At 49.2% G+C, this 24547-nt stretch overlaps 1 protein-coding gene across 5 annotated transcripts in view; it reads right to left on the bottom strand.

Annotated features, from left to right (window-relative positions):
- Positions 1-24547, bottom strand: part of MESR3 (misexpression suppressor of ras 3) — a 214952-nt gene that overhangs the window by 49153 nt on the left and 141252 nt on the right. For 3 of the 5 annotated variants that reach the window (XM_077636884.1, XM_077636886.1, XM_077636885.1), the window contains exon 2: positions 23745-23812. The exons of 1 other annotated variant lie outside the window; for it this stretch is intronic. The gene's annotated coding sequence lies outside the window, so the exon portion shown is untranslated. Of the gene's footprint in view, positions 1-23525; positions 23813-24547 lie in introns of all 5 variants that reach the window. One more of the 5 variants, XM_077636888.1, reaches the window with a different exon arrangement.

Here is a 24547-nt window from a genome sequence, read left to right as displayed (position 1 = left end):
CGCTTGTATGGCGGACGAGCCTTGATCTGCATATTATGTGGGCCACCGATGCCTCCCACCCCCCTCTCTCTCTCGTGGTATGCCGAGTGCGCACAGCTATGCAACCATGACGCGCCCACAAGGGACTCCACTTATAGAAGCCCTTCGTAACAAGCAGCTCGAAGAGAATGACCGTCTGAGGCGAGCAACTCTGGAGCGATGGCTCGCACTGAAGGCGAGACGCCAGGCAGGGAGGAGTCGGTGGGAGGGGGGTCCTCGATTCAGACAAGCACGCCATCTATGCGTATGGCCAGTGCGTTCAGCACGCAACAGGCGATGTGGGGTACTGCGCAACCGGGCAGATTCGAAGGTCGACTAAACAGGCCGTAGACTAGAAGAAAGGTAGCCGAAATGATGCTCAACACGGTGTGGCTAAGCTTCGGTGCATGCTAATCAGTAATTACTCCCTTATTACGGGTATATCTATTAAGTAGTCGGTAGCTTCTGTGCTTAATTATGTCACGGTGTCTCTGAAAATCTGCGGAGTGACAGGCCAGAGGAAGGGATGCTCCACCAGCCGACCTCTCCATCATCTCTCTCTGAAACAAGAGCTCAGATCACTCCAGCGCGCGTGTTGTATTAAAGAAAAGGTGCACCTGCCGTGAATGAATGCGATTATCAAAAATGCGATCATCAAAACGCGTGGCTGTGACATCCTGCCGCAAGGAGTTAGTAAAGCGCGCTAAGTACGTAGAGGTGCCAGATATTAATCTTTGTTCCCTCGCGGTCGCTATAACAAAGTCAAAATGAATCGAGCGTGAAATAAAAGGCGAGCACCTCAGCCACGCGCAACAACTGGGCGTTTTAAAACCATACCCCGAAGATCTGTTCGGAATATGCGGAATTCGAATTAGGCAAAGCCCTTTTAATGGGCTGCACGTTGACGGGAGCAAATTGTCCGTTCGCATAAACCGGCAGTTCGAATTAAAGGAGTTCGGATTAAAGATGCTCATCTATATACGGTCAATGACGGAGCATCGATCGCAGGGAAGTAATGAATACAGAATGGAAAGCGGCATTTGGAGTGCCCTCTGTCGCATATGGGGCAGCAGTACGCGATATGCTGCTTTAGCTAAGTAACAATGCAGTCCGCCTCACGTCTAGTGTGCCTCACTGAAGGATAGTGTGTGTATTAGCTCTACTGTCAGTCTATCGACTCTGTGCTCGGTACATGCTGAAGCAAGCGGAAGCGTCTGACGAAATGAGGTAAAGCACAGCTTCAGAGTTACCGCTGACTCATTCCTTTCCTGGACAAAGAACAACCGAGCACCGTCCTTAGCGTAGAAACAATTCAATATCGCTGCATTTGTAGAGGCGAGGATTATCCATCTCCATAGCTGCTTGTATAAGCAGTTATTCGCAGTCGACAACCGAAAGAAAGCACACATGTCGCAAACGTCGATTAGCACTTCACAACGTTTTTAAGGCGGAAAAACGCGAAGGCGCCCGTGTGCTGTGCGATGTCAGTGCACGTTAAAGATCCCCCGGTGGTCGACATTATTCCGGAGCCCTCCACTACGGCACCCCTTTCTTCCTTTCTTCTTTCACTCCCTCCCTTACCCCTTCCCTTACGGCGCGGTTCAGGTGTCCGCCGATATATGAGACAGATACTGCGCCACTTCCTTTCCCCCCAAAAAAACAATTATTATTATTATTATTATTACTTCTCAGCGACAGCATCTACGGCGATCCAAGGCCTGTCTGTACGGCGTATTTGCGCAGTGTCGTCTACAGTCAGAGCGATCGATCCAGTATAGTCACTGCCCCGTATTCCAATGTTGCAGCTCTCGTCCCCTTGGCTCTTAAGAACGAGGCGAGAAAATCGTTCAAGGCGTCCCAGCGCACCTGAAGAAACAGGCCCGAGACGTGACGCAACCGCGCCGAGTCTCGTCCGGCCAAGCGCACAATAGCGCTGCGCGAAAACGTTACGTCACAAACAGCGACCGCCCTTTATGCGGGCAGGAAGATGATGCCAAGCTCCGCAGGATGCTCCTAGGCACTCCGCCGTATCTCGTGATCTTGACCGCGCAACTTTCTCGCATGCCTGAGCTTACGAAAGAATATGCTGTCTCTATTCTCAACCACTGGGGAGGGGGGGGGGGGGCGCACTTCCTCTCCTATTCAAGGGGCGTGTGAGTCACGAAGACAAGAGACCCGAACCCTGTCACGGGGAAAACGTCTCTTTTCCAGAGCGCCCGCCTGTAGAAGAAGCGCAGACGAGACACACGGAGCTGCAGACGACGAAGGAAAACTCGTTGAGCAGCTGGAGAGATGGTTTGACGTCTGCGAAGAGTTTTGAGCATCGGTAAAACGTGTCTGATCAGAGAAGAAAACTCGCGTTAATCATCTCCTAGCCGAAATTAACACGTCTATGGGTGTTTAACGTCCCAAAACGACTCAGGCTATGAGGGCCGCCGTATAGTGAAGGGCTCCGGAAATTTCGACCACCTGAGGTTCTTTAACGTGCACTGAAATCGCACAGCACCTCTAGAATTTCGCTTCCATCGAAATTCGAACGCCGCGGCCGGGATCGCACCCGCGTCTTCCGGGTCAGCAGCCGAGCACCATAACCACTGAGCCACCGCGGCGGCCTAAGTTAAGACGGGGAAGGGACTTAATGCAGATGCGATATGACCGATGGTCCATCAGAGTAACGGAGTGGATTCCAAGGAAAATAAAAACGTATCAGAAAACGGCTGGAGAGACTGGTGGGGAGACGAGATTAGGAAGTTTGCCTGGGTAGCGTAGGCGCTGCCGGCGCAGTGGACCAAGAGCAGATTAGAACAAAAAGCTTTAATACTGCAGTGGGCGTAGCGCCAGTGATCATCCGGACGACGAAAAGATCAGGGGAACACGGACGAATGGTAATTCGTTAAACGCGCGGACTTCCGGGAAAAAAAAATCAACTCCCACTTCCCGACGCACATGACCCAAGGACAGTTATGCAACTGGTCAATCGACAAACCAGTTCAAACAACGCATGCGCAGTCACTCCGTGCACGACAATGCGTTCTATCAGGTCTTCTCCGCAGACGACTCGCTGGAAAGCCACGTCTGCAGACGATCGGCAGCGCGGCCAGCCGACACGCAGACGACGCGTGACTGCGCGCAGCAGACGACAATCCAAACACGCCACCGCGGTCCGACGCAGACGACGACAACCAGTTCTGCAAGTAGTTATATACACATATATACGCAAGACATGTCTGCGGGGCACGGCCGAAGACACGGCAGCTTAGCGACCAATCAGTGTGCAAGAAGAGCAGGTTTAAAGCAAATCACGCGTGAGGCTACTCCTATACTGTCGTCGAAATCCTCTCCCTCTTCGATAACCATGCACGCCGAGGCGTCGCGCTGAGCGCCTTGCATTTCATAACAGCCCGAGGCTCGACGACATGACAGGCGTGTCACGAAGACTGGATTGGTTGCTGCAGTAAACGCGAGACCTGTACGGGGAGGAAGAATTCGCTTCCTGCGTGCGGCGGCACTAGATCTCTCCCCCGTGCCATCTTCTGCAGAGGGCGCTGCTTTAAACGTGTTTGCGTTGCGTAAGCTTGCTTCCTTCGCGGCTTACTGATATCGACCTCCGGTTATTGGAGAAAAACAGGTTGTGGCGCAAACTCCTCGTCTCGCCTTGTTGTTGCGTTGAGCATTGCCGGCGAACGTCTACTCGGAAAGTAAAAGGTGTGGAAAGGAAATGGTGATTATGGCGGCGGCGGTGATAGTGACGGTGATGACAGTTCTTGGTCATGAAGGAGCAGCTGCGGTCAAAAAGCGCCAACGACAAGGTTATAAAGCTTTACGCAGGTCTCAGAGATATAATGAGGACGTAATACCTGTTTTGTATTTATGGTGATTTGATATGAACCCCCATAAGGAAAATTTTCCCGACCTTATTATGTATGCCTTGTAAGCCTTATAATTATCACAATAATAATAATCATCATCATCAGCCTTAGTATGCCTACTGCAGGGCAAAGGCCTCTCCTTAACCTGGAGTGATACCGGGTACGGCTACTCCTGCCTACAAAGTCTGGCACTCAGGCCGGCAGTATCTTTCTAAATAACATAAAATAAATACGTAAAAAAGCAGCATTAGCAGAAAGTATTTAAAAAAATGTAACAGACGACGCGAATCGCCACATATCGCTCCCCTACCCGCAAGAATGAAAGCAGGCGAAAAAAATCACCATGGTTTGAGAAAGCACGGCTGTAGCCTGACCTTACAAAGCGGTACAAAAGAGCTTCGGCTTCTTCCCAGGACGAACCGTGCAGACTCGCACAAAGAAGTACGTCAAAGTGAAGTATGGCGCACGCGAATGTCGTAAGCACCAAAAAGGCAACGTTTTCCCACACTTTAGAGAAGAAAACAGCGGGCGGATTTTCCTTCTTCCTTTCCGTCTGCGTGACTATACAGCAGACGACACCTCGCACGGGAGCAGACGACGGCAAGCAGGAAGCAGACATTCGTAACACCTCACGCGAATGCTCACTACAGACTCACAGAGAGAGAGAGAGAGAGAGAGAGAGAGAGACAGAGAGAGAGAGAGAGAGAGAGAGAGAGGAGTGATGCGTCTAAAATGAGAAAACAAGAAGCAGAGCACTAGAAAAACGAGAGGCCTCGGTTTGAGCGCATTTCCGAAAGAAAAAAAAAAACCTCCGAGCGCGTCAGCTTCATTTTGTCTGCAACAGAAACCCGGAACAGGAATATAACGCAGAGAAGTCGTCCTAGCTGCACGAAGGTATATACCGCCAAAGCTAGCGGTTTTTTTTGTTTTCTTTTTCTTCTCACGCTGGCGCGCGCGTGAATACGTCACGCCGTGAGCTACAGAACTCACGTTTCAACCTGAACGGAGTGAGGGGCTAGGCGGGCGTTATGGCGGAAACTGCGGCGCTGAACGGTGCGCTGAGATGGGAACAACCTTTGCGAGCGCAGACAACGAGAAAGCCGCTGGGGAATTGTATACTGTTGTGTGTAATGCAGGACGCGAAAGATTTTTTTCTTTCCTTTTTAGAGAGCGTCGCACTCTCGCCAAGCACACGAATACACTGCAGCAAGGAACGCTATAAATGGTGATGCGCGGTGCGCTATACGGTTTCGTCAAAAGAGATGCCGCCAGGATAAAGGTGACGAGAATTCTCCGATGAGTGCCGCGAAATTTTTTTAAAACTGACCGCACTGAACTATAGGAAAGTCAGGTGAACAGGAAATTATATGGGAATCCTAGTCAAAAACACAACAGAAAACTTTCTGTCGTCACAACAGATTTCTGTGATGTTTTTGATAAAAAAACCTGTAGTAATAACAGAATTTTCGGCTGCTGGCCCAAAAGACGCGGCCGGAGTTCCCGGGTTCGAACCCGACCGCTCGGCTGCGTTTTTATGGAGGAAAAACGCTAAGGCGCCCGTGTGCTGTGCGATGTCAGTGCACGTTAAAGATCCCCAGGGGGTCGAAATTATTCCGGAGCCCTCCACTACGGCACCTCTCTCATCCTTTCTTCTTTCACTCCCTCCTTTACCCTTTCCATACGGCGCGGTTCAGGTGTCCAACGATATATGAGACAGATACTGCGCCATTTCCTTTCCCCCCAAAACCAATTATTATTATTATTATTATTCGATTCCGGCAGCGGCGGTCGAATTTCGATGGAAGCAAAATTCTAGAGGCCCGTGTACTGTGCGATGTCAGTGCACGTCAAAGAACCACGGGTGGGCGAAATTTCCGGAGCCCTTCACTACTGACCCGCTGCGGTGGCTAAGTAAGGGCGCTCGGCTACTGATCCGGAGTTCCTGGGTTCGAACCCGACCGCGGCGGCTGCGTTTTGATGCAAGAGAAAACGCTAAGGCGCCCGTGTGCTGTGCGCTGTCAGTGCACGTTAAGGATCCCCAGGTGGTCGAAATTATTCCGGAGCCCTCCACTACAGCACATTTCTCTTTCTTCTCTCAATCCCTCCTTTATCCCTTCCCTTAAGGCGGTGTTCGGGTGTCCGCCGATATGCGAGACAAATACTTCGCCATTTCCTTTCCCCCAAAACCAATTTTCATTTCACTACTGCGTCCCTCATAGCCTGAGTCGCTTTGGAACGCGTTAAACCCCCATAGCATGTAACACATAACATGGCATAACACAACATACATACATACGTGTACATACATACATACATACATACATACATGCATGCATGCATGCATGCATGCATACGATACATACATACATACATACATGCATAAGGGTACATACATACATACACACATACATACATACATACATACATACATACATACATACATACATACATACATACATGCATACATACATACATACATACATACCGGCGTGAACGGTGTGCGCGCTGGAGCAGAGGACAACCGACTTGCTCGCTCAAGCAAGGACCCGACACTACACCGGTGAGCACTAGCAGAACAAATGATGACCAGCCAGCCACAAACAAGCACACACCTAGCGAGATCTCCTGCGAGTTTCGCGTATCCCAGAATGCTCGCGCCGCCTCGCCGTTGCCTTCCGACGCAGCCACCGCGCCGAGACACAGCACTCGGATTACCGACACTGCCGACAACGGCGGCGAACGGCCCGGCAGACAGAGGCGCGGCCGCGCTCAACGCTCGCGGAGGAGGTCAATGCTCAGCAGCATAACGGAGCAGCCGTACACTTACTCGCACATCGGGGACCGTCGTACGAAAAAGTGTCCGCACATGTGAAGTTCAGGAGTGGCGCTGAAAAGCATAAAAAATGCGGGGATTTCTTTGAACTACACTAAGGGAAGAAGACAAGAGCGATTAAATGCGAGGAAAGCACGAAAGAATATTTTTTTTTAATTCAGAGTGTATTTAAGGGCTCCTCCGGGAAGTTCCATCTCCACAGTTGCAGAATTAAAAATTTCCGAGCACCTGCGAAGTCGCAGTCGGTCTCTCAGTAAGGTTTCATCTTATAGTTACTTAGTGATTAATTTCCATGTCGATAATAGGACTTAGATCACTTAGACGGGCTATTTAGGACGAAATGGAAACAGCGAAACGATGCAGCACACCTGCTATCCTCCTCTCCACATGTTTAGTATCCGGTCATGTAATAGAAACAAAAGGCAGTCAGTGAGTCAGTGCGACTGCGAAAGCAGGATAGGGGATCGGTTCAAAACACAATCCGGTAGTTGCCTCACCCTGCGGCGAGCTCTGGCACACACAGAGACGCCCATAAGCGACGTCACAGGTTGCACCAGAACTGTTACGCTATGTTTAAACACAAGCCATCGTAGCGGCGAGGTCACCAGGAATGTGTCTGCGCGTCTCTTGTTGCCAAAGGTGGCGCTGCGAGCGAAACATTTTGACCGCTCTGAAACTATTGTGGCACGAACAAGTCAGGGTTCACTCAGCGTCGATTGGGAGAAGCTTTTTTTTTCTTACGTCGGGGCCAGGCATGAAATCGGTGTTGTAATATGCGGATAACTCACGGGAACCATATTATTTTTGTCCAGAGATGTTCGGAGTCGCCAACCCTGTAACGTACGGGCAAGAAAAAACCGAATAAAAGGCCTGACCATCTAGCAGTCTGCCATTGCTGGCAGGTACATCGCAAAAATGAAAGAAAAAGCTGATTTACATGAGGACGGCAAAGAAATAAATCTACTTCTACAATAAGAAACCCAACACTTGAGCAGCGGGGCTCCGTAAACGCTGTCCAGCTCGGACCTAGAGAGCAGAACAAAACTGGCTCGAAAAGGGGAGAGGCGACAGAATCAAATGGGATTATAGACTGAGGACACCGCTCACTAGCCAAAGCACCTCATTAAAAGTTTTATTGAATCACCGAACTGCTTGAGATAAATATCATCAGCGCGTAGTAAAGTCAGCAAGTGAAACTAATTTCCGAAGTTCTAAAAACAATAAAAGAGCATACGCATATTCGGCCACATGACATATATCAATAGAAAAATTACAGGCCATTCCATTCCCTGTTCAGACAGTGGAACGCCCGATGAAATATTAAGATGCTTCGCCTACAGTATTATCCTCTGCAGTTAAAGCAATCCATAAGGGGCGGGGTTACCTCTTGAAGGTATCTTTTTGCATGTCAGGGATTATTAACCTCGAGTAGCGGACGCATGCACCCGTTTTTGAGAAAAAATGTTGCGTATCCATTCTTTTATTCACGATTTTTTTCCCTTTCGGGGCGGGCTTATTCTGCAGTGGCGTCACAGGGTTCACAAAGCGAGGTAGCGCCGCTCCAGTTGAGCGCACGGACGCGACTCCATTCCAGCCGTTCTGTTCCCATGGTCCGCACAATGGCGCACGCGTTCACACCTCCGGTTGCATGCAGCTGCCGGTTGCGCCTGAAACCCGATAGGCGCAAACGTCGGAGGGAGACAACCGACGAGGCAGTGGCGGAAAAATCGCGACGCGTGCAAAACAGACAGGCGTGCCAGTGTACGTTTGCACAGAGGAGTGCCGCCGGCATACACTATACGTCACTTCCGGAAAACAGAACCCTTCCCCCCAGCTCTCCCTCTCTGCCGGATGGCGGCGCCACACCGGACGGCCGCCGCTCCAAAGGGGAAGTGATGGTGCCGTAGTTCGATACTTGCGTCCTTTTGTGTCCATAGTCGATTGGCGCGGTGTGTCGCCTGTGTGTGTTTGTACGCAAATTATGGTACGGAATTTAGCGTTCCGGAGCTGTAGATATACTATGAGGGAAGCCGTAGCAGAGAGCTTCGGATTAATCTCGACGACCTGAGAGTTTATTTTAACGTGCACTAGATTCCAAGGAAAGATAGGCGTAGCAAGGGGCGCGGGAGAAGGTTAGGTAGGAGAAGTTTGCGGGAATACAGTGGCAGCAGCTGGCACAGGACAGGGTTAATTTGGGGGGACATGGGAGATGCCTTTGACCTGTCGTGGGCGTAGTCGAGCTGCTGCTGCTGATGATGATAGTGGCATCGCGCAGCACACGTGTGCATTTTGCATTTGGTCTCCAGAGAAATGCGGCCGTTGCCACCGGGATTCAATACGCCGACCTTCGGTCTAGAAAGCGAACGCGATAACTAGTGAGCCACCGCGGCGGGTTCGTGTCCGAGCCGCTCGATATTACAGGCAGCCAGCGATGAAGTCTCCCGAGTGGATCGCACCGCCGTAACACACAGCCTATAGAGAGATGAGCGAGCATTTTTCAGGCGCATCTCTAATGCTTTTTGTACGCCTCCTGACAGCGCTTATAGGCGTAGAAGACTAATACCCCTGTCACACGAGACTTCTTCTCGACCTTTGCCGTAAAGTTGTCTTATTGCACTAAAGGAGGAAAACCGAAAAGGAGCAGCGACGCTGCTACACGGCAAATCGAAAGGAGCTAGAACGCGGCCTCCGTGAATGCCAAAAGTCACCGCTGCGTGTGAAGCGGCGCTAGTAACATTATGAAATTAAAGCAGACGGTACCGCTTCAGCTAAGAGTGCTTTCGTTTATGTTGGAAAAAGTAGCTATCACGATAATAAACGAGCGTTCTGACGGTGAGAAACGGATATTTTGAAACAAAGTTTCTTTTTTTTTTTTCATCGTTCTCGGTCCGACCACGGTAGGCGCACTTTTCCGTTCGGCTCCTCGTCGTGTTCGAGAAGCGTGCTTTGTTGCTTGTGTCTTTGTGCACGCAAGCAAACTCAAAACACGCACACAACAAAGAGCAAACGAAGAAAAAACAGCAAAGCGAGATGCGCAAGCACGTGTGTGTCGATGCGGCTGCTGAAAAGCGTTCAAGTCCTTTATTAGCAGTGTGGATGTCTTTAGTCGTAGCCCCCTCTACGGTTAAGTGCACTGTAATGCAAAATTAACCATTAAATAAGATAAATTAGATATTTTTTTACGGTTTCAAAACTAAAAATTGCGTCAATTTTTTATTCTTTGAGCTCGCTAGCTGGCGCTGCCGTCTGGGTTGCTCCTTTAAGCAACTTTAAGGCCGCTGACGGCCGCCTTTATTGCTACGCACCTTTATCGCAAAGGTCTCGACGCTTTGCCGTGTAGATGCGCGTCACGAGCCTTTTTGCAAAAGTACCTTAATTTCTAAGGCCTTACAAGTGCCCGTGTGACAGGGGTATTAGCCGAAAGGCAATGAAAGCCACACGCGGAGTTCGTCAGCTATACGACGATAGTACAGGGCAACGAATGTTGCCAGGCAAAGCGCTCTCCTGTAATTGTTAAGAGCGGTGTCTAACATTTGGCAGAGTCCAGGCCGCTGTCGGGAGCAAACAGCTGCCTGTGTTAGTCAAAAAGTTAATTATCAGAAATTAGTTAACCAGCTTAATAAAGAGGATTCACCGGTTTTTCGGTTACAACTAACACTGGCAATACTATGCCACAAAAGCCACAATTTTACCTTAAAGGGGCTCTGAAACGCCTTCCGAGGAGAGCACATTAACTCACTTAATCACTGCACTGTGTTGCCATGAAAACCAGAGCCAAATAATACTCTTCTATACGCAGCAGACGACCCACAATCACGCGTCCAAGTTGGCGAGCCCTTCCCGGCGACTTTTTCATGCTCGCACCCTCCTCCGTCCCCCGCATCTACGTAGACAAGGTGAGAGGTGGCCATTGGTTAGATTCTTTCAGACGTCGGGTAGCTACCGTGGCCGCGGCCAATAAGCCGCTCAGCTCCGGCGGGTCGGGAAGCTCAGCTCCCAGAGGGAGGGTCGGCGAAGGAGCGCCTACCTTCCAGCGTGCAAAAAGTGACGAGAGGAGAGGGAAAGGCGCGAAGACGCTGAAATTCAAATTTTAACTACAGATAACATAGCTTCTACAAAGCGCATTTAAAAAATCTGTGCTGGACACTATTCGTGAAGCGGCGTGCTTCACTATCACATGCATGCCGCAACTTTATTAGAGCCCCCTTCACAGCCCCTTCAAAGCCTGAAACACCTGGTAGATGAACAGTGCGCCACAGCGTATAAGCAGAGCTGATTGCGCGCACAGGATCCGCGGCCATAAGCGATTAGCGCTAAACAAACGCCACGACTCGAAGGACGAGAGGTGCTGGGGGCGCACTCCTTGCGATGTCCGTTCAATTGCTCCTTCACGGCCATAAACGAGCGGCTCCGGGCATTGTGCGCGCCACAGATTGAGAGCACAATCGTAGCTGCCGGGCAGATAAACGCTACGATAGGCCGAGACCACGTGATTGGACATGAGCGAGTCATTTGAGGCGCGCGTGACCCGCGGGGTGAAATTAGCGATCGTTGCACGGTCGCTTACAGCGTACGTGCGCCCCTAATTCCGAGATCGTATAGGCGGCATTATTTTATTTATTTATTACACACTGTTGGCCTCACTTTGAGGTCGTAACAGGATCGGGTTCACATACATACGAAAAAGTGCAAAAAAAACAACCAGAGACGGAACTTTTTTCACTTTACACAAAGGTACATGTAAATCGCACATGGTGACAGTGCTGTCATTAATGTTCACGGTGGTTTGTTAGCTTCGATACAAATGCTTCAGGGCACATCTGGTTGACAATCTCAGGAGGCAACATATTCCCCTCCCGAATCACATGTGAGGAAAATGACAATTTGAATGCATCACTACGGTATCTGTATTCAGATAGATGTTTTTCATATTTCGTTCTTGCGACACGCGTGTTAGGCTCAAGCAGATATCTAGTTTTATCAAGTTTTGTGCGATCATTCACAAGGAGGAACAAAAACTTTAGTCGCAACAGTCTGGCTCGTGTGTGGATTGTAGAGAGACCGCGGCTTTTTGCAGAAGCAGCATGACGACTGTATTTGTTGAAAATAAATCGCCCAGCTTTTCGATGGACACTTTCTAATCAATCAATATATTGTTTAGTGTGGTTTAGTGTTTAGTGTATCATCAAGTGTAAACAAGTACATATTCAAAGTAATTGTTAAAGGAAGTAGCTGTGATTAGTTCCCCGTTCGGATGGGGTTTAGAGAGAGTTCACGGCAGCAGGTGCGTTCAAGGGAGTGGAGTGTTGTAGTGTACGGCAAATGCCACTTTTTCGCCGTCCCTCATAGGGTGCAAAGAGCGGATTTTTTTTGCAAATTTCTCTCTCTACATCAATTTTCGCATCTTTCTACTATTTATATATATGGGGTACATATAAATTCCCACTGCTTCGCGGAGGAAGCGATTCTGACGACATCTCGGATGTTCCAAGTCATACTGTGGGGGTACTCGAGCAAAAAAATTATAATATAGAACACTCCATTCTCATACACTCAATCTTTGTTTCACAAGTATGAGTTTGAAGTGCAGTTTAATTTTTCCAAGTCATTTTTCCACCAGGCTCCCGATACCCTCAATTCCTTCTGAAATTGAACGCCGAAGCATGTAATGAATTTGCTTTTTGATGCCGAACAAAGTGTTTCCTGTCATATTTATCGCACTTGCACATACCTGTATGTGCATGCACACGCGCACGCATGTAAACGCTCACAATAATGCAAAGAAGATTCGCGTAGCGAACCGACGCTGGATGAGGGGGGGGGGGGGGGGGGGGCGAGCTTTAACATAGTCGCCAGACGTCGCTGGACGTCGTAAAGACATCCACTTTACGACGACGACGCATACATATATTACGCCCTCCGTCGGAGAGCAAATATAAGCTGAAAAGTATGGGGAGGCCCTCTGTAATCGTACCACATTCCGTATACATGCGAGGCCGGCAGGGTGCCTGTATGCACGCACTGCAAGAAACTGCAACAGAAGGAACACGCTCGACGCATACGAAAAACGCAATATGGGTAGCCTGGGGCGATATACTGCACGCTTGAGGTCGGCGTACCGCATGGAACGCGTGTTAACGCTGCCCGCGGGCACGGCTGCAGTCACCCCAACCACCTGCAAGGATAGCGGTGGAGACACGGTGCGGACTGGAGGCGCTGTGAGCAAACAGCCGAGGCGAGTGGAAAAAATAGGATTAGAAACGTAGATGCGAAACCAAATGAACAGAAGGGCGCTATGCGGAGACAGTGTTTATGACCGCTGGAGGACGCAGAGCCGGAGGTAGGAACCTGTTTTGAGCGTAATTCCGCAGTTTCGCTTTGCATCTAGGCTGGAGCGAACCGCGCGTAATGTTGATGATGGGGATGAGTATATGCCGAGCACGATGCAAAGAAAAGAAGTGTGCGTGTGCGAAGGAGATTAAGATATAACACGCCATAGTCTACTTGCAACCATAGCTCACCAAAATCTGTCTCTCTTCCCTCTCTCTCTCTCTCTCTCTCTCTATATATATATATATATATATATATATATATATATATATATATATATATAGGAGAAACCAACAGCCACAGAAATAAAGGAGCATGGGGGGGGGGGGGGGGGGCGTATTATTATTACTTGTGCTGTTGAAGAATGGGGATATATATATATATATATATATATATATATATATATATATATATATATATATATATATATATATATATATATATATATATATATATATATATATATATATAATTGGTTGGGCCACAGCTCCGAGGGTAAGAGCGTTTTCGAAATTCTAAAAACTGACGTAGATATTGATTACGGAGAGCTACACGCCCCTCATTAATTAAGGAGCCTAACAGTTATAGCTAAAATTTTCTCTATTCAATATTAGTTAACCAGCCTGCTAGTTAGCACATCTTAGCTGCATTCTGATGTGCTGCACCACTGACAATGCTTCGCGGAAAGAAGCGCTCTTCTAACTAAAAAAGAAAAGCTCATTTTAACAACAGCGTAAAGTCTTAGGTGAAACACCCTGTATATGTAAGAAAAGCCGTTGTTTCTGACAAATTTCCTTGAAATTCTGTACCTTTAGCTTGCACACCGGGGTTCATGCCATGGTCTCTGCGAACGATGAACTAGTACGTAACGCATAATAACAAGACAAAACATACCGCGTGCTGCGCCACACCACACACAGTGATTCGTTACCAGATTATTAATTAAAGCGGAAGTGCTGTCGTGACTGGCTAGTTATCAGCGCGCAAGGCTCTGCTATAGTGTAAAACCCTAACGCCGTCAGAAATGCAAGAAACCGGGTCACACGTTTTGTATCTAACACGGAAACTACAATCGGAAGAACTGCACTCTAACATTTTTCTTGATAGCGCACCCACGATGGGAAGTACGCGATGAGCAAAAAAAAAAGAATCGCTGTACTGCACATTCTTTCCTTTTATGTATAATCGAGCGTCAGTCACTAAAGCCTGCGCAGAAAGCAACAATTAAGATCCGCATCTCAAACGCCAGCTAACCCGCATTTAGAGCGGATGGTCTATAGACTTGCGTTTAGCAACTCCTCGTAGTGTAACCGGTTGCAGGCGTGTGAAAGAAGAGGCGAAGCAACTTGAACCGACTACCTTTACTAACGTGGGTGACGTTCGCGATATCTGGTATAGATCTGCCACGATGAACAGGGCTGGGTACGTAATTGGGTTAAACATCTGGCGTCGGAGAGAGATTCTATCGCGGCAGGCGATACGTACGCATCAGGTTATTAATCGTTTTGGCTCTTGAAGGCGTTAGTGGTGTTAACTAATGCGTCCGGGCAAAAAAAAAAATCTGTAGTGGAAGATAAAAATAGAGGCAAAAAGCAACGAGGAAAAACAATATATCCTTCAAATCCGGATTTCTTCGGAACGAGCGTCGAAAAACATGACCCGGGTACTATCATGAACTCTTCGATGTGAAAGACGACCTACACTGTGTCGTGTCTTCGTAGTTGTCTATACAGATTTTATTAGTTTGTACGTCGACCGCTAAACATATACACGTCGCCGTAATCGAATGAGACCAGCAGGATGCACCACACACATCTTTCTGTTAGCGCTAACCTGGATTCAGTTGAGGAAAGCGCAGAGTCGAAGCTGTTTCTTTCCTCCTTGCTTGCATCTGATACAAACTAATAAAATCTGCATAGACAACAACGAAGACACGCCACAGAGGTCGTCTTTCGTCTCGAAGAGATCATGATAGTGCCCCTTGAAGGGCTATTTGCACGCGCATGTTGTTGTGGCTGTTCGTTTTTAGGCCGCGTTCACTGCCCTTGTAAAAATGGTCTATAGACAGTCTATAGACTTCTTATAGACTGTTGCCCTTCAATAGATATTTCTTTTTGTCTATTCATAGTCTATAGACTGTCTGTAGATAAAAGTCTACTAAGATTGTCGACAGGCTATATATAGGATTTGTATTGCCTATACACTGTTCTATACGGTTTGTCTATAGAAAGTCTAGAGACTTTATGGACAGAAGTCTGTGTGCAGTCTATAGACTGTCTTTAAAAATTTTGTAAGGATGGTGTGTACGAATCCGCTAAAGGAAAAATAAATCAACTTATCACTGGACGGCGTTTAGCAAACACTCACATGCGCAAGTGAGCCAAAAACGTGCGTTGGCAAGACTGGCGCGTCTCTGAGCTCCGCACTTATGCCAGCCACCTTGTTATATAAGCAGGCGAGTACGCGTGCGGAAGCATTGACCAGCGTACGGGAACTGACTTGGCCGGGAGAACGATTTTGTTTCGGTTTAGTTCTGTTTCTACTGTGATCTCCGGATTTTGGGAGTCGGAGCTCAGTGGAGGATGCAGACGGAACAAAATCTAGGGTTAATAAGCAGTAAAGGTACAAGGCGTGTTCGATATCCAATCAAAACTGTTCAGTTGGTAGCAGAGAAAAAAAATTCTTAAGCTTCCTTGGGTCACAATGCGTAGTCTAGCCCTATTGGAAGGTTAACGCTGTTACGGCCAAACACGACCAATAAATTTTACCCGGTATGGTGGTCAGTTACCCTCCAAATAGAACTGACGGTGAAGGACACAGTGACTATTCCGGAGCCCTACACCATACGGCGCCTCTTCCTCAGTCTTCCTTCTTTCCCTCCTTCCTTCCTTCCTTCTTTCACTCCTTCCTTGCTTCTTTCACTCCTTCCTTGCTTCTTTCACTCCTTCCTTCCTTCACTCCTTCCCTCAAGGCATGGCTGAGGCTTCGACCGGGATTGAGCAGGTTATGAGGAAATTAAAAACTCGGTTACTAATTTAATCAACAGCAGCTAGGCAAGCGCATATACTTCGCTGAGCCTTCTCGCTAAAAAAAGCAGGGTCAGAGGACTTAAATCCGAGCAGGTTTAGCCTGAAGTGACCACCTCCAAATAAGGCTACAAACATCCGACGTACGCTCAATAATGGAGACTTTCTGCATAGCACAGACGTACTATCATGGACTTATACCGGTTTGCTGGTCGGCACGGGTGAGGCCAGGCAGGGCTACCGCGCGTGCGCTGCCGCCGTCCGGTAAACCAGCACATAACTACTCTAGTTAAGTGTCCGTCATGCTAAAAGCCTCTAATGTCGTCAAAGTCCATGAAAAAGGCGCGACGTTGCGGGCAATACACGATGGCGTCTTGCCCACCCTTGGGTGGAGTGCACAAAAGTGCTCGGTCCACAGAAACGCAGGTCTTCACCCTCGACCCGGTCAACGCCAGGCGTTCTTTCTTTTTTATTCACTCGCTCAATTAATGTTCCTCAAGCGCCAGCTTTCTCTTCGGAACCACAGTGCGCAACATCCCAGATCCTTTCACTAGCGGCCAGACGCTCCACGTGGGAGGTCCACACCATCCTCCTCCTCCTTTAAGCAGGAAGTCCTCACTTTATAAGCCGGAGAGAGAGAGAGAGAGAGAGAGAGAGAGAGAGGAGAGCTGGCAATAAAGCGGCCACGCCTCTAGTGAGAAACTGCGAGCTCGTTCCCGCTGGCTGAAACAACGGCCTCTTCTTCGTTGTGCCACGGCACACGCATGGTTGGCGTGTAGTGGTATTACGCGTCTCCTCAACCGGAGCGCACAAGAAAACGCGCACAACGAGCTAGACGAACCAAAGCGGCCGGGTAAGAAGGGAGCAAATTAGCATAGGCAACGCAAAGCTCGCGCTCCTGAATGGTGAACTAACGCCAGTATACTTAACCCTTTCTGGGAAAACGTTTTGTATATGCGGCCTATAGGCGCAGGAATTAATTATTTGTTTATTTATTTAAAGCTTCCGGTGGCTTTTGAGAGTCGATGCACAAACGGTGCAAAAATGTGAGGGCTCAAAATTATGCAAAAAGGACGGGTCAGAGTCACATGCATGGTGTGTATTTGTTGGAATAAAAAAAAAAGGATAAGGTCGAAGAGAGTACACCTCACACTAGACACATATGGAAATGACAAGAATGATTCCCGCTATGATATGTTGATTCTCGTCACGTCGCACCCTGTTCCGCTCGATAATTGTGCGTCGAATTAAGGGAACACATGCTCCGCATGACACGTACGGAACTGCACAGACAGAGCTCGTGTGTTTTCCGTGCGTTCTTCCTATATGCTTGCCGCCATGTTGCTGCATGGTTACCGCGTGATGTCCATGATGTAATGCGGAGTCTGCATTTATTCCGACCCCTCCGTGTGTACAGCGCATGCAGATTGCACATGAGTCACACGAGCGCACACGGAACTGACCATCACCATCGTCAGCCTGACTACGCCCACTGCAGGACTAAGTCATCTGGCATATCTCTCAAATTAAGCCTGTATGCGGGCCTGAGGCCTGGGGTGCGGCCTGATCTCGGCGATCACAGCCTTCAACGCACTCCCCTCACCTGAACGGGATTTGGCCACCCTGGTGTAGTATTTTGCCATAACCTCCTATACGAACAACTCAATGCGGAATACAAATGGAATCTAGGACTTGGACACGCTGGACAAAAGTTGCAAACATCCAGCATTTCGTCGTTCCTGCTATAGCAGATGCGTTAAGACTGGGTTCCACTGAGCAAAGCATTGCCGCAGCGAACGAAAAATGTGAAAATTTGGGTAATCGCTGAAAGTTTTTAAAATCCACATTCTTCTTACGCACCACCTCTCGCCGTTCATTAATTCCTCTCCTCTTCAGAATGCCCTGTCGAATTAAGCATAGCACCACTGCAGAAGTATCATGGTCTGCCCGACCGCGTAAAGCGGAGCCGTCGTTACAACGTCATGACGATGGCGCCTATACAGCCGAGGCTGCTGTGCTGTCGCCCGTCGCGGGACGCTGGACAAGCGGGTCAGCAGAAGCAGAGGCTATCCCCCCCTCTTCTGAATATGCGCCACGGCGGCGGTGTAACGGTGGTGGGTCGTCTTGCGGGCGACGCCGGCCGTTGTCCCTCCGAGACGACGACGGAAGTATATGGCAAGCCGACGTGACGGCCGCCCACCGCGTCGTGACAGCGGTCGCCCCTTTTCCCTCACCGCGTGTACTGGGCGGCTATCTAGATCACGGTCGCGCCAGAAACTAAGCCACCGCGGCCGGACGGCGTCCTGGAAGAAGGAACGGTGACTTGCTTGCTTTCTCGACACCACGAGTGCTTCTGAGGTGATGTGTGTACAGGAGTCCGCATTAAGCCCGCAACGCCCAGGCGATGAAAATGTGGGATACAAGGTAGGACTCCTACCACTGCGTCATTTACTGGTCTCCGCACCTTGAAAAAAAAAAAGAAAAAAAACTTTGGGGTTTTTATGGGGGTTCAACGTCCCAAAGCGACTCGGGCTATGAGGGACGCCGCAATGGAGGACTCAGGATAATTTAGATCACCTTGGGTTGTTTAGCGTGCACTGACATCGAACGAGCCTTTAGCATTTTGCCTCCATCGAAATGCGATCGCCGCGGACTGGGTCGCACCCTCGTCTTCCTGAGTCAGCAGCCGAGCACTGTAGCCACAGCGGCAGCCCCCAGATGAGCGTGGACTGGCGCTGCCGCAATAATGTAAATAGATATATAAATAACTTTCGCGTCACCTTTGTTTGGGGTAGTAGCGAGTGCAACCTTAGCTAGTGAAATAAAGGGGTTAACTGTTTTGTTTTGTAAACCACACCCAACCCAAATCAAGGCTTGTTCTAAGCAATATGCGTATTCTTTCGATTCCTGTGACGTGTCGAGCGATTTCTCCAAACTGTTTTTACGCCACCAATACCCCAGCCTTCCCTTGCTCGTGATGTGTTAATTTTGCTTTCACCGTCCCTAAAACCGAAAGCTGCTGGGAAGGCTCACTGTGTGCTCTCCAATATCGGGTTCCACAGCTTTACAGTCTAGTAGAACGTGTTTAATGTTTCCTACACCGATTCCGCATGTTACATATCTCCCTGTTCATACATGCTTTCTATGCGTGCCTGGTTCTAAGGTAAACTGATCTAGCCTGAAATAGGAGGGCACTGCCTCCTGAATTATCCTACAGCGTATCCTTTCGGATTTCGTCCAGCATTGCATTAAGAGCGTCATCTATCGCATGTAAACCGCTTCTTTCCTTACCACAGACGCAGCAAAGACGTCGCAGCAACCCCCCACCCACGTGCTGGACTAATCTGCGAGACGAGCATAAGCGCAACAAAGCGCTTCCCTTCCCCCCTTCGGCAACGCGCACGGCATATATCTGAAAGCGACAGGCATGGGACCGGAGGCGTCCGCCAGCCAGGTCGACCCACACGACAACTTTGAAGACACACGCAACGGCATGCTATCTGGGTCTTTTTTTCTCTCGCTCTCCCTTGCCCTCCTTTCCCTTAGACGTCCAGCGTCCCTCGTCCGACAGCTTCGACGCGCCAGGAACCGCGGGCGACAGGGCGACAGACACGTAAAGAAAGCCCCCGTCACTTGTGCTAAGCCTTTTTTTTTCCTACTTTTTGTTTTTGTTCTGACGCACACGCCGGGACGATGGCCGAATAACGAACCCGGGCGAGATCCCGTCTCTTCGTACGACCAGCAGCCGTCGCGTGTGTCTCCTGGCGATGTCACACTCTCGGGGCGGTCGGGTAGCGTGCGCACGGAACGCGTATTCTTGGGACAAAAAGCGGTCACCAGTTGCCGTTGTTCGGAAGTGACATATGAACCAAGGCACTGACACGTGGATAATCTAGTCCGGAGAAAATGTTGCTTATGTCGCACGAAACGCGACCACAGAATGTAAAAAGCCAATTCAACCCGACCGCGGCGGCTGCGTTTTTATGGAGGAAAAACGCTAAGGCGCCCGTGTGCTGTGCGATGTCAGTGCACGTTAAAGATCCCCAGGTGGTCGAAATTATTTCGGAGCCCTCCACTACGGCACCTCTCTCTTCCTTTCTTCTTTCACTCCTTCCTTTATCCCTTCTCTTACGGCGCGGTTCAGGTGTCCAACGATATATGAGACAGATACTGCGCCATTTCCTTTCCCCAAAAAACCAATTATTATTATTAATTCAGCAGCGAGGAGAGGTAATCGATGCGTTGTGGGCGTGAAAAATGAGATCCATGCAAGGGGACAGAATGCCAAAAAAAAACTGCGGACCATAATCAGCTCGGCATTCTTTCCGGCCTTCAGCAGCAGCGCATCGCGCAAACTCAACTTCACGCGACCGCATGTTCCCTTTAACAATGTACCATGCTGTACATGCATGCGTAAGTGTGTCCTGTATGTAGCGCAGCTTTGCGAACGTCGCAGAGAGGATACAGCGGAATACGGCCAAAGAAAGATGAGGGGAATGCGTATCTAAGAAGGCCCTGCAACCGAAGACTTCGATCTATTTTAATGGCGGCGAAGTGAATTGCTTCGCGCCTGCCATGGCCGCTAGGGGGTGCAAGCCGGTTGACCACGAAGCCGTCATATATATAGTAGGTCGACGATATTGTTTGCAGAGCCTTCTTTAATGGACTTTCGCAGCTTCCTTTTTCGGCTGTACCTCACTATCTTATAGCAGGCCGAATGGATACAGTGTCGCTGCTGGCCGTTATAAAGAAACGCACAGAAACAACTTTCATTCTGGTGGCGCGTCTTGTTTCAAACCTCTGCCCAAAATTTCGTTGTTTCTGTTTCATTCTTTATGTTCTATGCGTCATTTGACACTTGGTCAGAGGTGGCTGAAAAGACGACAGCTTTTTTGGGACAGCACACGCAGTGCAAGCGCTTCTTTACGGCTTCAACTTGGCATGCCTTGTTAAGACCGCAAATCGCAATCCGATATAATGACAGCCTGTAGTGTTGCCCTCAGCAGAAAGCCACAAGCCGCTAGCGATACCAGCGACGGCACCAGCGACATCAGCAACGACACCAGTGACGACACCAGTGACGACGCCAGTGACGACGCCAGTGACGACACCAGTGACGACACCAGTGACGACACCAGTGACGACACCAGTGCGTGGACGCACACAAGCAAAAGTATGTAGCCTGAGAGCAACAACAGTAGAATAAGAAGGCTAAGAAAGAGAATAAAAGTGACGAAACAGAACCAGCACAGAAACCACTGTCGACAGTGTTGTCACGGTTGAAAACGGACAAACGGAAAGATCAAAAGCGTGCCGGCGACTCGCGAGTTTCGCTTGAGGAGCAACTTTTTTTTTTTTCTAAACAAGAAGGACAAGCCCGCCGACCACCGTTTGAGAAGCCTCGCCAACACGAAAAGTCGGCCACCGCACACCGCGGGTGGACCAGGTCCACTGTTCACTTGCGTGCGCAAATGACCTCACGCGCTGCGCCTTGCCTCCGGAGCCCATCAAACTGACCTCCTGCAAACAAAGAATGGACGGAGCTGCCAGTGCAACAACACGCCTCCCACGCGTTTGAAAAGGAGCGGGGAGTGAGGGGGGAAGTGTAGTGCGTCAGAAAGGTGAGGCCGAAGTACCAATACCTCCAGTTGACTGTATCCGAAGGCCTGCAGCCCTCACAAAAATGGTCTACAGACAGCCTATAGACTCTATTGCCTTCCTATCGCTCAACCGAAAGGATATGGGGCCCAGGTTGGCTTCTCGTCAACTTAGGTGGCGGGCCCGTGACTGCGGTGAAAAAGGCCAGGGCAGGAACCCAGCATATTCGGGTGTAAGATCCACACTAGATGCCGCTATTGCCTTCCCATATATATTTCTTTTTGTATACTCATAGTCTATAAATTGCCTATGGACCAACGTCTACTAAAATTGTATGGCCATAGATCTATTGTCTATAGACTGTCTATAGGATTTATATTCCCTATAGACTGTTCTCTAGGGCATGTTTAAAGAGAGTCTTTAGACTTAATCCGAATTCTATGGTCAGTCTATAGACTGCCCATAGACATCTGTCTATTAAGCCTATAGACTGCCTAAAGAAATTTTTGTATGGTTATACGGTCACCAACGGACCTCCCCCCCCCCCCCTTCCCCCCCCCCCCCCCCCCCCGTATCAATTGCGAGCTAAGAGTCGTACCGCACGTGTATACACAGCTAGCCGTGCACGCCTAAGTGCGTAGTGGTACTATTCTGGGGACCGATGAATATGGAGGCGTAGAGAGAGAGACAGCAGTGAGCCAGAAGTGAATCAGGAACCAAGGCGGCGACCCCACTCGCGTCGTTTTTTCAGCGTAGGAGTTGGACGGGGAAAAACGGCGCATGCAATATAGTCGAGTGCGAAATAAAATGCGCGTAACCGCTCAGTCACTCTCTTCCGTCCCTCCCTTTAGTGTGCAGAGGAAGATGGAACCACCTCACCAAGCAGTTCCAGAAAAGAACTATTCCATAGCTCGCGCGCCCGGGATTTCCCTCAAAGCTGCGCCAGCGTGCATGGATATAGTGAGTAACCGGGTTAACAGTGGTCCTCCAGTAAATTACGTTGCACAGTGAGCTGGTTATCAGAACTTCATAAAGTAGCGCGACATGTACAGGACAAAGAAGTAAGCGCCTGCGCACGTTCTCTTATGTATGAATGCCCTTCGCATAATAATAATAATAATAATAATAATAATAATAATAATAATAATAATAATAATAATAATAATAATAATAATAATAATAATTGGTTTTTGTGGAAAGTAAATGGCGCCGTATCTCTCTCATATCGTTGGACACCTGAACCGCGCCGTAAGGGAAGAGATAAAGGAGGGAGTGAAAGAAGAAAGGACAGGTCCCGTAGTGGAGGTCTCCGGAATAATTTCGACCACCTGGGGATCTTTAACGTGCACTGACATCGCACAGCACACGGGCGCCTTAGCGTTTTTCCTCCATAAAAACGCAGCCGCCGCGGTCGGGTTCGAACCCGGGGACTCCGGATCAGTAGCCGGGCGCCCTAAATACTGAGCCACCGCGGCGGGTAGGCCCTTCGCATGGACCCAAGTTTAGCGAGACTAACAAACCAGCAAGCGAAACGAACTTCGCGGTAGCCATATAGCCCGGAGGGAAGCTTAGCTTACCGGGTTAGTTGGTAATACACAGCAAAAAAAAAATAATAATAATAATTAAAAAAGCTATTTTTTTTGTCCTTCTCTTAGAGATTGCGCTGTTTTGCGATTTCCGTTGCTACGGAAGTAAATGCTGCTGGATTTACCATCATCCACTTTTTTTCCCCCTTTTTTACACGAAAATACCGCCACTGCCCCTATGATACACACACACTAAAGAAAGCCCTATACTACCATTTCGAGTGGCAGCTGGGAGGAGCACCTTTCCCTGGCACTGTGCACTTACTGCGTCGTGAAGGAAAAGGCCCACGTCTTGAGTGTTTCAAGTCATACTGAGCGTAACTGTACGTGTATGTAATTGATCAACAGTCCAGTTCAGTATAAAGAGCGAGCAACCAGGTGCAGACACCCCAGCGTAACCGATTATCCAATCCGGTTTTTCGCCCTTCAAGGCGCCTCAGAAATGGCTTCCAGCGATCGGCGCGGCGAGGTCAGGGCGACTCACGGTGTATGTCACCCTCCACGCATCACTCGGGATATGGGGGAGCTGCGAAGGTCCGTCTGAGCACTCACCTGCGATAGCAAAGAAACGTACACATTAAAACAAGCGCACATTTTCATTGTCACTGTTCTCACCGTCGACATCGGAAGCCGTATAGTGGGTGCCGATTAAAAAAAACGCAGGCCTCAATAGTTAGATACAACTCAATAACGCAGGGTACTATTCAAAGGACCTGCCAGTGGCGTCGGGCGATTCTCAGGGAGGGAGTGGTAGATGAAAGATGATAATCCCTTCCATCTATGGTTGAGGATAGACTCCTCTCTCCATTGTGGCACTGCTCCCTGCATTGTCCCGCTAGCAGGGTCATGAGAATCGGCCGACGCCATTGGCTGTAAGGAGGTCCTTTGACGGGGAAAAGCCGCTGCGTTGTTGAGTTGTATCCGACTATAGGATCTGCATATTTCCAGTCCTTACTGCGCCTAAAAACATCCCCATTCTTTTTTACCATTGGGACCTTCAGTTGCAATGCGGTAACAACCGCATTGCAGAGAAGGAACCTGGCGCCTTTCTTTAATACCCCCCCCCCCCATTACAGACTCGATAGCCCACTCAATGTCATTGACACTGATCACTCGCCGTGCTACATCGCGCACTATGACGCCTGCAGGCTTGCAAGCCGTTTCGCCACCCCTGAAGAAACCAAACCGGTCTCGGAAAAGTGAACAGTCGCTTTCGTCCCGTTTGTGCCTTTATCTACAGCCAGGAAGATTGCTTTCCATGTTTGCCTTCAATCCGCAGTAGTAGTA

This window comes from Amblyomma americanum, chromosome 9 (genome assembly GCF_052857255.1).
Source record: "Amblyomma americanum isolate KBUSLIRL-KWMA chromosome 9, ASM5285725v1, whole genome shotgun sequence".
Taxonomy (NCBI): domain Eukaryota; kingdom Metazoa; phylum Arthropoda; class Arachnida; order Ixodida; family Ixodidae; genus Amblyomma; species Amblyomma americanum.
The sequence above is the reverse complement of the archived record's forward strand: the minus strand, read 5'-3'. Positions and strand labels throughout refer to the sequence as shown.